Source organism: Balaenoptera musculus, chromosome 3, assembly GCF_009873245.2.
Source record: "Balaenoptera musculus isolate JJ_BM4_2016_0621 chromosome 3, mBalMus1.pri.v3, whole genome shotgun sequence".
In the NCBI taxonomy this organism is placed as follows: Eukaryota; Metazoa; Chordata; class Mammalia; order Artiodactyla; family Balaenopteridae; genus Balaenoptera; species Balaenoptera musculus.
Genome location: NC_045787.1, coordinates 79,745,512 through 79,759,627, shown reverse-complemented (window position 1 = coordinate 79,759,627; position 14,116 = coordinate 79,745,512).

The window sequence follows — 14,116 nt, the reverse complement described above, 5'->3', positions numbered from 1 at the left end:
TATACATAATAACAGGTATGTACTTATTCAAGGGCCAATGACAAGCAGTTTATAAACATTTGCTTACTAAATTCCTAAAGCAAGGTTATTTATAGGCACTTATTCTATATGCATTTTGTTGACAAATGAACTAAGCTCAGAGTTCAAAAAAGTTGCTCGAGGATGTACCTAGTAAGAGGTAGAGCTGAGATTCGAATCTAGATCTATATTATTTCCTGTATTAAAATTTCAATTGCTGCTATACAAATTGCCACAATTTTAGTGGCTTAAAACAACAAAAATTTACGTTATATTTCTCTACGTTAGAAGCTCTGCATGGGTCTCACTGTGCTAACGTCATTGTGTTGTCAGGACTGTACTATTTTCTGAAGGCTCTAGGGGAGAATCTGCTTCCTTGCCTTCTTTGGCTTATAGAAGCTGCCCACATTCCTCGGCTCAGGGCCCCCTTTCTCTAGCTTCAAAGCCAACAATACTGCATTTCCGATTTTTCCTCCATAGTCACATATCCCTCTCACTCCACTCTTCTGCCTCTCTCTTCTACTTTTAAGAACACTTGTAATTGCACTGGGCTCACCTGGACAATCCAGCATAACCTCCTTATTTTAGTGCCAGCTGATTAGCAACCTTAATTCCATCTGCCATCTAAAGTCTCCTTTGCCAGATAACATATTCCTAGGTTCCTGGGATTAGGATGTAGACATCTTTGGAGGAGGGGGAGCACTCTTCTGCCTACCGCATTTCTCAAACCAAACTCTTACCCATAATGCAGAGCGCTTTATGACCTTGACCACACGTGGTAATGTTGACACTTATGGAATGATCTTAAGGAATTTTCAAGATAAGATGCTAGAAAATATGTCACTTCTTGATTGTAAGTTATTTTCAGATAAGTTTTAGCCATTGTTAGCATATCTCTTCTATTGGAAACCTTATTTCACAAACCAAATATTTTTTTTTCCTCATGTGTATAAAAAATAGGAGGAAAAGATGCTCATATAGTCATCCACAGCATGTAAATTATAATGCAATTTTCAGCATCAATAACGTGCCATTTCTACTGAAAGAATAGTTAGGGCTTCATTTTTCTCATGTTTATTTGTAGACTATTCATGTAGGCCCTCTCCTACCAAGTAGTTCAAGTAAATATAGACATAACCAGTAGGCAGAACTGTATAAATAAAAACAAAAAAAGTCCATATAGTAGAAAGATGTTCACAAAGGGAGTATTAGTTTTCATGGAACTGCCACGTGAGAGTAGAGGGATGGGATTTGTGAAAATATAGTGTGCTACCAAAACAAAAATGAAGATGTCTTAATGAAAGAAAATATAATTTGAGCAGCTCTGCTTTAATTTTACATTAACTATAAATGTAAGAAGATTTTAGGTTTTAAAAAACAAATTGTCAAATGAAGCATAATAGAAGATTGAGAGCTGAATATTCAGAAATCATTCAGCCAATTCAAATTTCCAAGTATTATGTATATGTTTATTGTACATGCTCAATGATTGCTGTATGTAAATTTAAGTATTCTATAGATATGTTGAATTCAGGGAGGAGCAATAATTAGCATGCAAAATCACAAGTAAACTTGGAACTAGTTCTCTGGTCCTGTGGTAAAGGAGAGCCTGAAATGTAAACAAGCACACTTAAATGAACTAACTATATGACCTTGAACCACCACATAACTTCTCTGACCTCTGTTTTTTATGTGTAAAGGGAGGGGTTTAGACTTCAGTGGTTTTCAAACATGAGCATGCTTCAGAATAACTAAGAGAGCTTGGCAGAAATCAGATTGCTGGTCCTCAGCCCCCGAATTTCTAACTCAGCAGGTTTGGAGGGGAACTCAGAAACTGACATTTCAAACAAGTTCTCAGATGATTCCAATGCTGCACATCTAGGGCCACACTTTGAGAATCATCCAATAAAATAATAGTTCTTTTAGCCATTAGTAAAGGGTATCAGTTACTCCATATGTGTTCTCTTCCCTTGTCTTTCTTTCCCTTCTTTCCTCTTCTAAGTGATTCTTGCAGTCTCTCATACTCTAAGAATTAGTGAGTTGCATGATCATTTCAGCCCAGTAATTCTTTACATCTATGTCCATACTGAAATCATATGTAGAAAATATTTTTGAAAGAAATAAAGAAAGATGAAAGATAAATTTTATTTGCACTGAGTTGTTACCCTGTAACTTGAACTGTGATAGATGCTATGGAAGGTACAAGAAAAATGTAAGAATTACAAGGATCCTGCTGTGAAAAATTTAATAATATATGACTGAAGGCCATAAGAAGAACAAATGTAAGGTTGATGGAAAGGAATAGAAAAAAACCAGACCTTAGAGTAATTGAGAAATCTTGTTCATTTTCCTTAAAAAATAAAGTGTGTGACAAGCAAGGGTTATTTCTTGAACTCTGGAAGTTCCAAATTGAAACTGTAAGCCAGTCCAATAGAACATATGAAGCATCTTAGCAACAACTTAAATTGCACTGTACAGTGATCATCAGGATAAGAACATTGCAAATGACACACACAGAATCCCCACAAAGTCTCCTCCTGGTTTCTAAAGGTGTGGTCTCTATGGCAGCTCCCTGACAATGGTGCATCTGCAGTGCATTAGCCCTGTGAGGTGAGTTTCCATGGAGCACATAATGGTCTGCAGAGTCCCTAGAATTTGTGACTGACTTGTAGTCTGCAAAGCATCTAGTGTTATGGAGAGAGTCAATGATCCTGAGCTTTTATATCTTGGAAGGGTCAAAAATATCAAAATATGCTTCCAATTAATGAATTAACTATGAGAGAAACTATTTCTTTGGATGGCAGAATTCTTGAGTTTTCATCCTATGAAGGCAAGAGGAAATAATCACAGTGTTTTAAACAAGATGAACTCAATATGATAATGCAGCCCTAATGAATTTTACAGGGAAGACTTGTAGAATTCTTAAGATTGCCATGGCAGCTTCTCCTTAGGGCTTTTCTGGGGTTACCAAGGAATTCCAGTAACAAAAACAGGACAAAGCAAATGAAAGCATGTGAACTTCTTCAGTTTTAAATTACAAGTTTGGACATTTTATTTGGATGGACCCTGGAAAGAAAGGACTATGTTACATAGAGCAGGCAGTTTGCCAGGTACTTAAAGACTACTGCAGATTCGCCACAATTTCGCCAACTACATCCACATCCCTACCTACAAAAATTATGAGAAAAACACAGTGCTTCTTAAATTTAAAATTCTCTGAATAAAAAAGGCTTAAATATCCATAGAAGAAAAAAAGTAGATTTGCAGAAAACATGATAAAAGCTTACAAAAACTGCCTACCTTTCCTAATTGTATGTAATTGTCTACTAGTTATCTAATGTGTAAATAATTAATGTGACACAAAATAACATGACAAAAAAACACTTGAAGAAGTTGGATGATTGGAAATAAGCATCCAAGGGCTTGACTTAGGTCAGAAGAGAGACACACAGTCTCATTTCTTTTCTTCCACTAACCTCATAATAAAAGATTTGTGAATGGAGCACATCATGAAAGTTGACTTAAATTCTCCTGTGAAAGAGAAGGAAGATTTAATGTAACTTGTAAAATTTATAATCAGAGAGTAGTATAATATTAATACTTAATTTCAGTGGTTAGCTTCTCTTGGGATTCCCTTTAAAATCTCCCTCGCTTAGTTCTGAAAACTAACAAGGATCAAGACCCATGCACAGGAAAAGTATACTTATGTTTTCCACTCTGGTCATCTTATTGATGTTCTCTATAAGCTACCTGTGAGTGGCATCTTTCTATGCTCCTGACCTTGTTGATACTGTCCTCTGGGAAAATGTCCCTTCCTTACCAGTGACACCACCTACAGCTATATGAGTGTGCACTGCATACACCTGGGGCATCTTTGACCTAACAGGTTTATACATGTACTATGGAAGTTTTCTAAGAGATTGCGATAAATTGTCTTATTCTTATAAAATCAATATAATATTACAGTTTTCTGATAGAATTAAAGTGTCCCTGGGAAGTGGGGCTTTATTCAATTAACTAAGGTACCATAAATGTTATAGGTAGCTCTTCTTTCCTCCCTAAGTCATTCTCTAAATGCAAAAACCTGTGATTGCTAATCAAAGCTTGTGTGTCATTGCTGAGACCACACTGTCCTCTTGAAGAAGGGGTAAAAATTTGCAGTAGGCAGAATCATGCTCCCCCTCCTCCAAAGATGTCTACATCCTAATCCCAGGAACCCAGGAATATGTTAAGCTACCTGGCAAAGGGGAATTAAGATGGCAGATGGAATTAAGGCTGGAAATCAGCTGGAACTAAAATAGGGAGCTTACCCTGGATTGTCCAGGCAAACCTAATGCAATCACAAGGACTCTTACAAGTGGAAGAGAGAGGCAGAATACTGGAGCGAGAGGGACATGTGACTATGGAGGAAAAAATCACCAGCCTAATTTCTATGTCCTGAATCTTACAGACTCTTTCATATAAACAGCTGCTTTAGCTGTGTTAGTCCCACTCTGCAGGAATTAAGCACTGTCTTTGGAGCCTGTGTAAGAGTAGACATCAGCAGATTTCCATCTCCTTATCCCTCCCAAAGAACCCACATGCAAAAATGTCCTTCTTAAGTCTCTCTCAAGATTGCTTTGGCTATTTGGGGTCTTTTGTGTCTCCATACAAATTTTAAGATTTTTTGTTCTAGTTCTGTGAAAAATGCCACTGGCAATTTGATAGGGATTGCATTGAATCTGTAGATTGCTTTGGGTAATATAGTCACTTTCACAATACTGATTCTTCCAATCCAAGACCATGGTGTATCTCTCCATCTGTTTGTGTCATCTTTGATTTCTTTTATCAGGGTCTTATAGTTTTCTGAGTACAGGTCTTTTACCTCCTTAGGTAGGTTTATTCCTAGGTATTTTATTCTTTTTGTTGCAATGGTAAATGGAAGCGTTTCCTTAATTTTTCTTTCTGATCTTTCGTTGTTAGTGTATAGGAACGCAAGAGATTTCTGTGCATTAATTTTCTGTCTTTCAACTTTACCAAATGCATTGATTAGCTCTAGTAGTTTTCTGGTGGTATCTTTAGGATTCTCTATGTATAGTATCATGTCATCTGCAAACAGTGACAGTTTTACTTCTTCTTTTCCAATTTGTATTCCTTTTATTTCTTTTTCTTCTCTGATTGCCTTGGCTAGGACTTCCAAAACTATATTTGAATAAGAGTGGCAAGAGTGGACAACCTTGTCTTGTTCCTGATCTTAGAGGAAATGCTTTCAGTTTTTCACCATTGAGAGTGATGTTTGCTGTGGGTTTGTCATATATGATCTTTATTATGTTGAGGTAGTTTCCCTCTATGACCATTTTCTGGAGAGTTTTTATCATTATGGGTGTTGAATTTTGTCAAAAGCTTTTTCTGCATCTATTGAGATTATCATATGGTTTTTATTCTTCAATTTGTTAATATGGTATATCACATTGATTGGTTTGCATATATTGAAGAATCCTTGCATCCCTGAGATAAATCCCACTTGATCATGGTGTATCATCCTTTTAATGTGTTGTTGGATTCTGTTTGCTAGTATTTTGTTGAGGATTTTTGCATCTATGTTCATCAGTGATATTGGTCTGTAATTTTCTTTTTTTGTGACATCTTTGTCTGGTTTTCGTATCAGGGTGATGGTGGCCTCGTCTCTCATCCACCATCACTATGCATATCAATGCATTCATTGAACTCTTTAGGAGTCTGAATCCCAATTTAGGCTCAATTTGGTAAACAACTCACTATACTCTTTTTTAACCTACTATGCTAACTCTTTTGGTTTCTTTCCTTTCCATCCTGGATTACATTTTGTCTTTGCCTGTATGAGGATCTCAATTGGCAATCATACTAACCTCATTATTCTTCAATATATCCTCTTTTCTTGCTCAGGACCCTACTAATAACACTAATATTTTACAAATCTAGACATTCATTTCTAACCTAGCACTCCTTAAAATAAAATACCAAAGATTATTGGAAATAGTATTTTTCTCTTTTTTGAGAGGTAAAGAGAGAAGGAGCAACGTCTCTAGAAGATGAAACAAGCAGAACACACTTGACTGTCTTATGGAAAAGGAAATTAACTGGCCTGAACAGAAAAAAAGAAATAAAACTCTATATCCACTATTCAGCAGTTTAACAAAGGTAAGGTGAGTTCTGAACGTGAAGATAAAAGAGAATGGATTCTTTTAAGTTGTAACTAGAGAATTAAGGAGATTTTACTCCATATTGAGAATGTGACAAATAGACTACAGATTACAAATAGCAAATGTTAAAAATGTGGCTTTCTTACTTCGATATAAATAAAAGAACACAAATTATATATTGAAGTTTTAAATCATTATGTTTAGTTTATATAAATTTCTCTATTAAAATTATGACTGCATAAGAAGTTATACATACATAAAATTAGGATTAGTGACTTAGTTCTGACAGTTATAGAAATGGAAGGTTTTAAAATATACTGTATTGGAACAGTATTATGTAGAATATTAGTGCAATAAATTATTACAAAGCATTTATCATTTTAGGATTTTCCTTTAATAATCAAAATCCAAGCAGTTTTCCAACTATTAAAGATATGCCAATATGCTTTGAGATAATATTGTTTTTACCGTATTATTTAAATAAAAGTAGGTGACTTGTAAAAGTTGCCATACTTTGCCAAATCACAAATAGAAATAAATATGCTAATTTCCTAAATCATAACACATCCAATTCAGACTAGTTAATGATTATTAAGTTAAATTCACAAATATGTCTCCTGATGGATACATGTAGTAGCTTGTATGTGAAATACTTAACTCAGAGAAAAAAACGTATCCACAGGGAAAGAAGTGACCAAAAGGGGTTCTAGTTTTTAAAATGTGGTTTAAAAGGCTTTCAGTGTCTCCAAACCTTGATATGAATTTGGATGGGAAGGTAGTTCATACTACAATAATTAAAAAATCAGAAACCTAGGCTTCCCTGGTGGCGCAGTGGTTGGGAGTCTGCCTGCTAGTTCAGGGGACACGGGTTCACGCCCTGGTCTGGGAGGATCCCACATGCCACGGAGCGACTGGGCCCGTGAGCCACAACTACTGAGCCTGCGCGTCTGGAGCCTGTGCCCCCCAACAAGAGAGGCCACGATAGTGAGAGGCCCGCGCACCGTGATGAAGAGTGGCCCCCGCTTGCCGCAACTAGAGAAAGCCCTAGCACAGAAACGAAGACCCAACATAGCAATCAATCAATCAATCAATCTTTAAAAAAAAAAAATCAGAAACCAATTAGATTGATAAATGAAAATGAAAGAAAGCATTCAATAGAAATATTTTTCACTTGAATTAAGAATAGGCAGCCTAGCAAAATAAATGAGGCCATTAACAATAAGAAGCTACAAGATCAAGTAGATAAATGTGAAAGGAAAGCTCGATGAGCTTCTGAACCAGAGAAAATTGTATGCTGTCCAATGGAAATCCTAATTGTGACCCATGTGACACCAAAACACACACACAAAAGGCTACAGTTTAAGGCCACAGTTTAAGGCCATCCTATTATGCTGGCTTCTTGTACACTTATCATCCCAAATCATCTAATTTTCCCCTCTTTGTAATTAAAATGGAGAACTAACCTGGAAACTTTAAAATCTTCTTTGATGTTATTGTTGATTGTCCATAATCTAGTTTTTCAAAACAGACAAAAAATTTTAAAATGCTTCTGTGATAATATCTAAGTGGTTGAATTTATCGTTCCTAACCACTTGATATATGTAAAATATATATATTATATATATATATCTGTATATATATATATATATAACATATATATATAATATATATATATATATATATATATATATCTGTGTGTATATATGTGAGGCTTTGGGAAGTTATTTTACTTCTTTGGCTATCAATACCCCATCAATAAAATGAGACATTATATGTGTCCTTATCTGAAAGGTAGTTATGGACTAACATACTAAAACTGATCAAATGTGCCAAGAGCTCTGGAGGAGAGCATGTCTAACTATGAAATATTCAGTATGATGTCAGGCATCTGAAATTTCATTTTTAACAAAGTTGTTGATAAGAAACACCAATCAGGAAGATTATCATTCTATTGCCTTTTTATTTGTTTATCTTCTATAGAAAGTTGAGAAAATGCATTAAAAATAAATCAAACATAATTTAATTTCTAAACGTCATTTTTAGTCATCTAAAGGTGACAATTGCAATGATTTTTTTCATGTTAGTATATGTTACAGGGATCAAGAACTCTCTATTATGTATTGGTAAATGTTTTATGCGTTCTGATGGAATAAAATACAGATACTATAAGGAAGGGACAAAACATGGCAATACATGAGCACAATTGTATAGGCACAGCGTATCATAGCCAGTGCTCTGTGAAAGGCACCTGTCCAGTATGGGCATGCCAGTTACTCAAAAGTAGTATTCCATTTCTTCCTGCTATCTCTCTTTTTTTTTTTAACATCTTTATTGGAGTATAATTGCTTTACAATGGTGTGTTAGTTTCTGCTTTATAACAAAGTGAATCAGTTATACATATACATATGTTCCCATCTCTCTTCCCTCTTGCGTCTCCCTCCCTCCCACCCTCCCTATCCCACCCCTCTAGGTGGTCACAAAGCACCGAGCTGATCTCCCTATGCTATGCGGCTGCTTCCCACTAGCTATCTATTTAACGTTTGATAGTATATATATGTCCATGCCACTCTTTCACTTCATCACAGCTTACCCTTTCCCTCTCCCCATATCCTCAAGTCCATTCTCTAGTAGGTTTGCATCTTTATTCCCATCTTGCCCCTAGGTTCTTCATGACCTTTTTTTTTTTTTTTTTTCTTCTTAGATTCCATATATATGTGTTAGCATACGGTATTTGTTTTTCTCTTTCTGACTTACTTCACTCTGTATGACAGACTCTAGGTCCATCCCATCTCACTACAAATAACTCAATTTCGTTTCTTTTTATGGCTGAGTAATATTCCATTGTATATATGAGCCATATCTTCTTTATCCATCATCTGTTGATGGACACTTAGGTTGCTTCCATGTCCTGCCTATTGTAAACAGAGCTGCAATGAACATTTTGGTACATGACTCTTTTTGAATTATGGTTTTCTCAGGGTATATGCCCAGTAGTGGCATTGCTGGGTCATACGGTAGTTCTATTTTTAGTTTTTTAAGGAACCTCCATACTGTTCTCCATAGTGGCTGTATCAATTTACATTCCCACCAACAGTGCAAAAGGGTTCCCTTTTCTCCACACCTTCTCCAGCATTTATTGTTTCTAGATTTTTTGATAATGGCCATTCTGACCGGTGTGAGATGATATCTCATTGTAAAGCACATGTCAGAAACTACTAGCACACAAGCTGTAGCCAGACAACACATCTGATTTATTTGGCCCACCAAATTGTCATAAAAATATTTGTATTCATTGAAAACATTGAATAATTTGGATATTTCAAATACATGTCTTATTTTCTGGGTTTTTTTTTTTCCATTCTTTCATAAGAAGAATGAGAAGGAGGAGGAGAAAGAGAAGGCATTCTGGTGCATTTGAAAAAGTTCTATCTCTAAATGAGCAAGAGTGGTCTAAGGTTGTTTATCAGTTGCTCTTTATCATGTTGCTGTTGTTGTCTTTCTCTCACCCAATCAGAATCACTTACATTTATCTGCCTGCTCTAGTTGGCACTGGTGCTTGTAACTCCCATATAAATATCATCATGTAGAGATTAATGGAAAGATTAATAAAACAGAGAGAATAAATAAAGTCGATTTTCATTAATTTACCTATACTTTATAATCTTCAGTTTCCTTATCTATAAAATGATGGTAATATCCATCTCAAAGGGTATTGTGAGGATTAATTGGAAAAATGTATCTAGAAATAATATAATAAAACCTCAAGAAACACTTACTACTAATATTTCTTACTAAGTTATAAGGACATCAAAGAAGCAAATTGTCTCACTGATTCTAGGGTTAGATATCATTTCATAAGCCACACAGATAAATCAAGATATCTTCAAACAGATTATAAAAAAGCAAGCTAAATAGGAATCCAAGTTAGCTATGTGAAATAAACATTCTTAAGTGATATTATTTGGTAATGTCACAAACAAAAATATTTTGTTTTTTAAACTGTATTTACAGTTGTATTTCATTTTAGTAAGTCAAACCAAGATAATACTAGGAGAAAGGTCTACAATATCCAATATTCTTAAGAACCACAATAATGTCTTCCCAAATCCCAAATCTACCTATTCATTTTTTCCCTCTATACCAACCTCTTTCATATCAGAAACATGGACAGCATCATAGCAGGTATTGAAATCTTACCCTCTGGAAAAGTTATAGAACACCTTGGAATGGGACAGTCACTTAGAGATAAACTAGTAAAACTGAATCTGAGGAAAATGAGATAAAAATATAAGCTTCTAACTAGAAAACATATCTTAAACATATCTACAAAACATTTGATAAAGAAGGTATATCCAAAATAAACAGAATACTTAAAAACAGTAAGAAAACAAACAACCCAATTATAAAATGTGCAAAAGATCTATACAGACATTTCACTCAAGAAGACGTACAGATGTAAAATAAACACAGGAAAAAATTCTCAACATCATATTTCATTAGAGAAATGCAAATTAAAATCACAGTGTGATACTACTACACATCTATAATAATAGATAAAAATAAAAATAAAAAACTGACAATACAACTTGCTGGAGAATATGTAGAGCAATTGGAACTCTTGTTTGTATGCTTATTTAGAAAACTGTTCAAAAACTACACATAGTTTGCCATACAATCCAGCAATCCTACTTCTAAGTATTTACATAACTTAGGTGAAAATTTATTTGCATACAGAAACCTGCATACCAATGTTTATACAAACTTTATCCATAATCTCCAAAAACTGGAAGCAATCAAGGTGTTCTTCAACAGGTGAATGGATAGACAAACTGTGGCACACACCCATACAATGGAACACTATTCACCTTTAATAAGATATCAGCTATCAAACCATGCAAAGACATGGATAAATAATAAATGCTTATTTCTAAGCAAAAGAAATCAGTCTGGAAAGACTACTATATTTTTCCACTTTTATAACTTTATGGAAAAGGCAAAACTACAGAGACAATAAACAGAGCATTGCTTGCTAGGGGTGTTGGGAGGAGGGAGAGTTGAATAGATGAAGAGAAGGAGATATGTAAGGTAATGAAATTATTTTCTGTGATACAGTAATGGTGCATACATGCAATTATACATTTGTCAAAAACCATAGACCTTTTTGGGACAAAAATAAACCTTAACGTATGAGAATTAAAAGAAAAAAAAACTTTTAGGAGGTTGGGAGGACCCAGCATAGAATGCAAACTGTAACGAAAAAACACCTAACTGTATCACAAACGTATGAAACAATCTCACTCAACGGGTTGGGGGGAAGTCTCTGATATAAGTCTTTTAGGAAATAAGTAGAAACTGAGAATAAAGGCAAAGAGAACCCACATAAGCATTGTATTCTAGTTGATAAAGTTATTTTTAGTGGGATTATAGGCTAACAATTTGGAAAATGCTATACATGGATAACAAAACTGAAAAATTAAGCAAGTGAAATGCAGAGGGTGGAAGCCAGGTATACTAGAGACAACCAATGGGAGAAAGCTAGAAAGATACATGTGGTAATTGATTATACATCAATGTGAATTCATGCTTAGTTTAATATAGATATAGATGGATACACAGACACAGAATGATTTATAGATATGTGTATATGCCTGAGTTAGTATATATATATACACATATATTTCCTTGTTCTGTCACCTGAGAGAAACTGGAAGCAACAGAACCCCACCAGCAACAATCACACCAGTCATCCAGATATTGGTTTCTAATACCGTTCTCCAAAAAAGGGAACTGGGGCACTTTGGAGGAATAACTGATTCTAGGACTGAGGATCATGAAATATACAAGCTATGCCTTGAGCATCTTGTAATGCCAGAAAGTAAAGAAGTGCTCAGGAAAAAAAAAAAAAAAAGATGGAGTATGTCAAAAAGACACAAAAGCCAACTGCAAGAGCTCCCAATGGCCAATGGTGGACAAAAATGAAGCAACAAATTAGAAAAAGGGGTATTTCATTACAACCCAAATTATATTAAAATAAATATCTATATAGTGCTATAAATAAATAATTAAATAAATTTTTAAAAGTCAAGGAAAATATTTCCCAATATTCAAAAGTCCAGGACCACATGTGAATTCATTTAGAGAAGAGTTAACACCTACAATTCTCAAACCATTTCAAAAACTCACAGAGGAAGGAAGTCTTCTGAACTCATTCAATGAGGCCAGCATCACTCTGATACCAAAACCAGACAAAGATATCACAAAAAAATAAAATTACAGGCCCAGGTCACTGATCAACACACATGCAAAAATCCTCAACAAAATATAAGCAAACAGAATTCAGCAATATATTAAAAGGATTATACAACATGATCAAGTGAGATTTATCCCAGGGATGCAAGGATGGATCAATATCTGCAAATCAAATAACGTGATACACCACATTAACAAACTGAAGAATAGAAAGCATATGATTATCTCAACAGATGCAGAAAAAAGCTTTTGACAAAATGCAACATCCATTTATGATGAAAACCTTTCAACAAAGTGGGTATAGAGGGAACATACCTCAACATAATAAATGCCATATATGACAAGTCTACAGCTAACATCATACTCAATGGTGAGAAAGTACTTCCCTAGAGGAACAAGACGAGGATACCAACTTTCACCATTTTTATTCAACACAGTATTGCAAGTCCAAGGCACAGCAATCAGAGAAGAAAAATAAATAAAAGGAATCCAAATTGGAAAGAAAGAAGTAAAATTAGCACTGTTTGCAGATGACATGATACTATACATAGAAAAATCCTAAAGATACCAAGAAAAAACTACTAGAATTCATCAGTGAATTCGGTAAAGTTGTAGGATGCAAAATCAATATACAGAAATCTGTTGCATTTCTATACATGAACAATGAACAACCAGAAAGAGAAATTAAGAAAACAATCCCATTACAATCATGTAAAAGAGAATAAAATACCTAGGAATAAATTTAACTAAGTAGGTAAAAGACCTGTACTCAGAAAACTACAGGACACTGCTGAAAGAAATTGAAGGTGACACAAACAGATGGAAATACATACTGTGTCCATGGATTAGAAGAGTTAATATTGTTAGAATGAACATACTGCCCAAGACAATCTACAGATTCAATGCAATCCCTATCAAAATACCAGTGGCATTTTTCACAGGACTAGAACAAATAATTCTAAAATTTGTATGGAAACACAAAAGATTCTGAATAGCCAAAACAATCTTGAGAAAGAAGAACAAAGCTGGAGATATCATGCTCCCTGATTTCAAACTATACTACAAAGCTACTGTCATCAAAACAGTATGGTACTGGCACAAAAACAGACCCATAGATCAAAGAAAATCAGACAAAGTACATAAATATCAATTAAAAGCAGTCTGAAATCACCATATTGCAACACATACACTATGTCCCAGACTAGCGTAAAGCTTCTTATTCATTATAGCTCAGTTAGCATTACATACTAGAAAGCAGATGACAAATATACATAGAAAATCTAGGTTTCAATACCATCTTTACTAGATAACATGGCACTAAACCGCGCCATATTTTAGTTCCTTTATTTTTAAAATGGAAATGATCATAACTATTCTGCAGCATCAAATTAAATAATGTGTATAAAGTACTTTTAAATAGTAAAATCTTAACATTTATTTAATTTTCTCTAACTTCCATGTACAGACCATCCTTCATCCTGCATTTGTAGGCAAATGATAGAGGTCATTTTAGGAAACATAGTGTATCAGTCAAAGTACTTGAAATTGGGTTGACTTGGGTATTTGTGAACTGGTTTAAAGTTTCATGAGTAAAAAGGTTCAGGGGTTACCACTACAATTCTACACATGAAAAATGCACATTGAAAGAGATGTCTGAAATATCTGCTTTCAGGGTGAGTTGCTGCTAG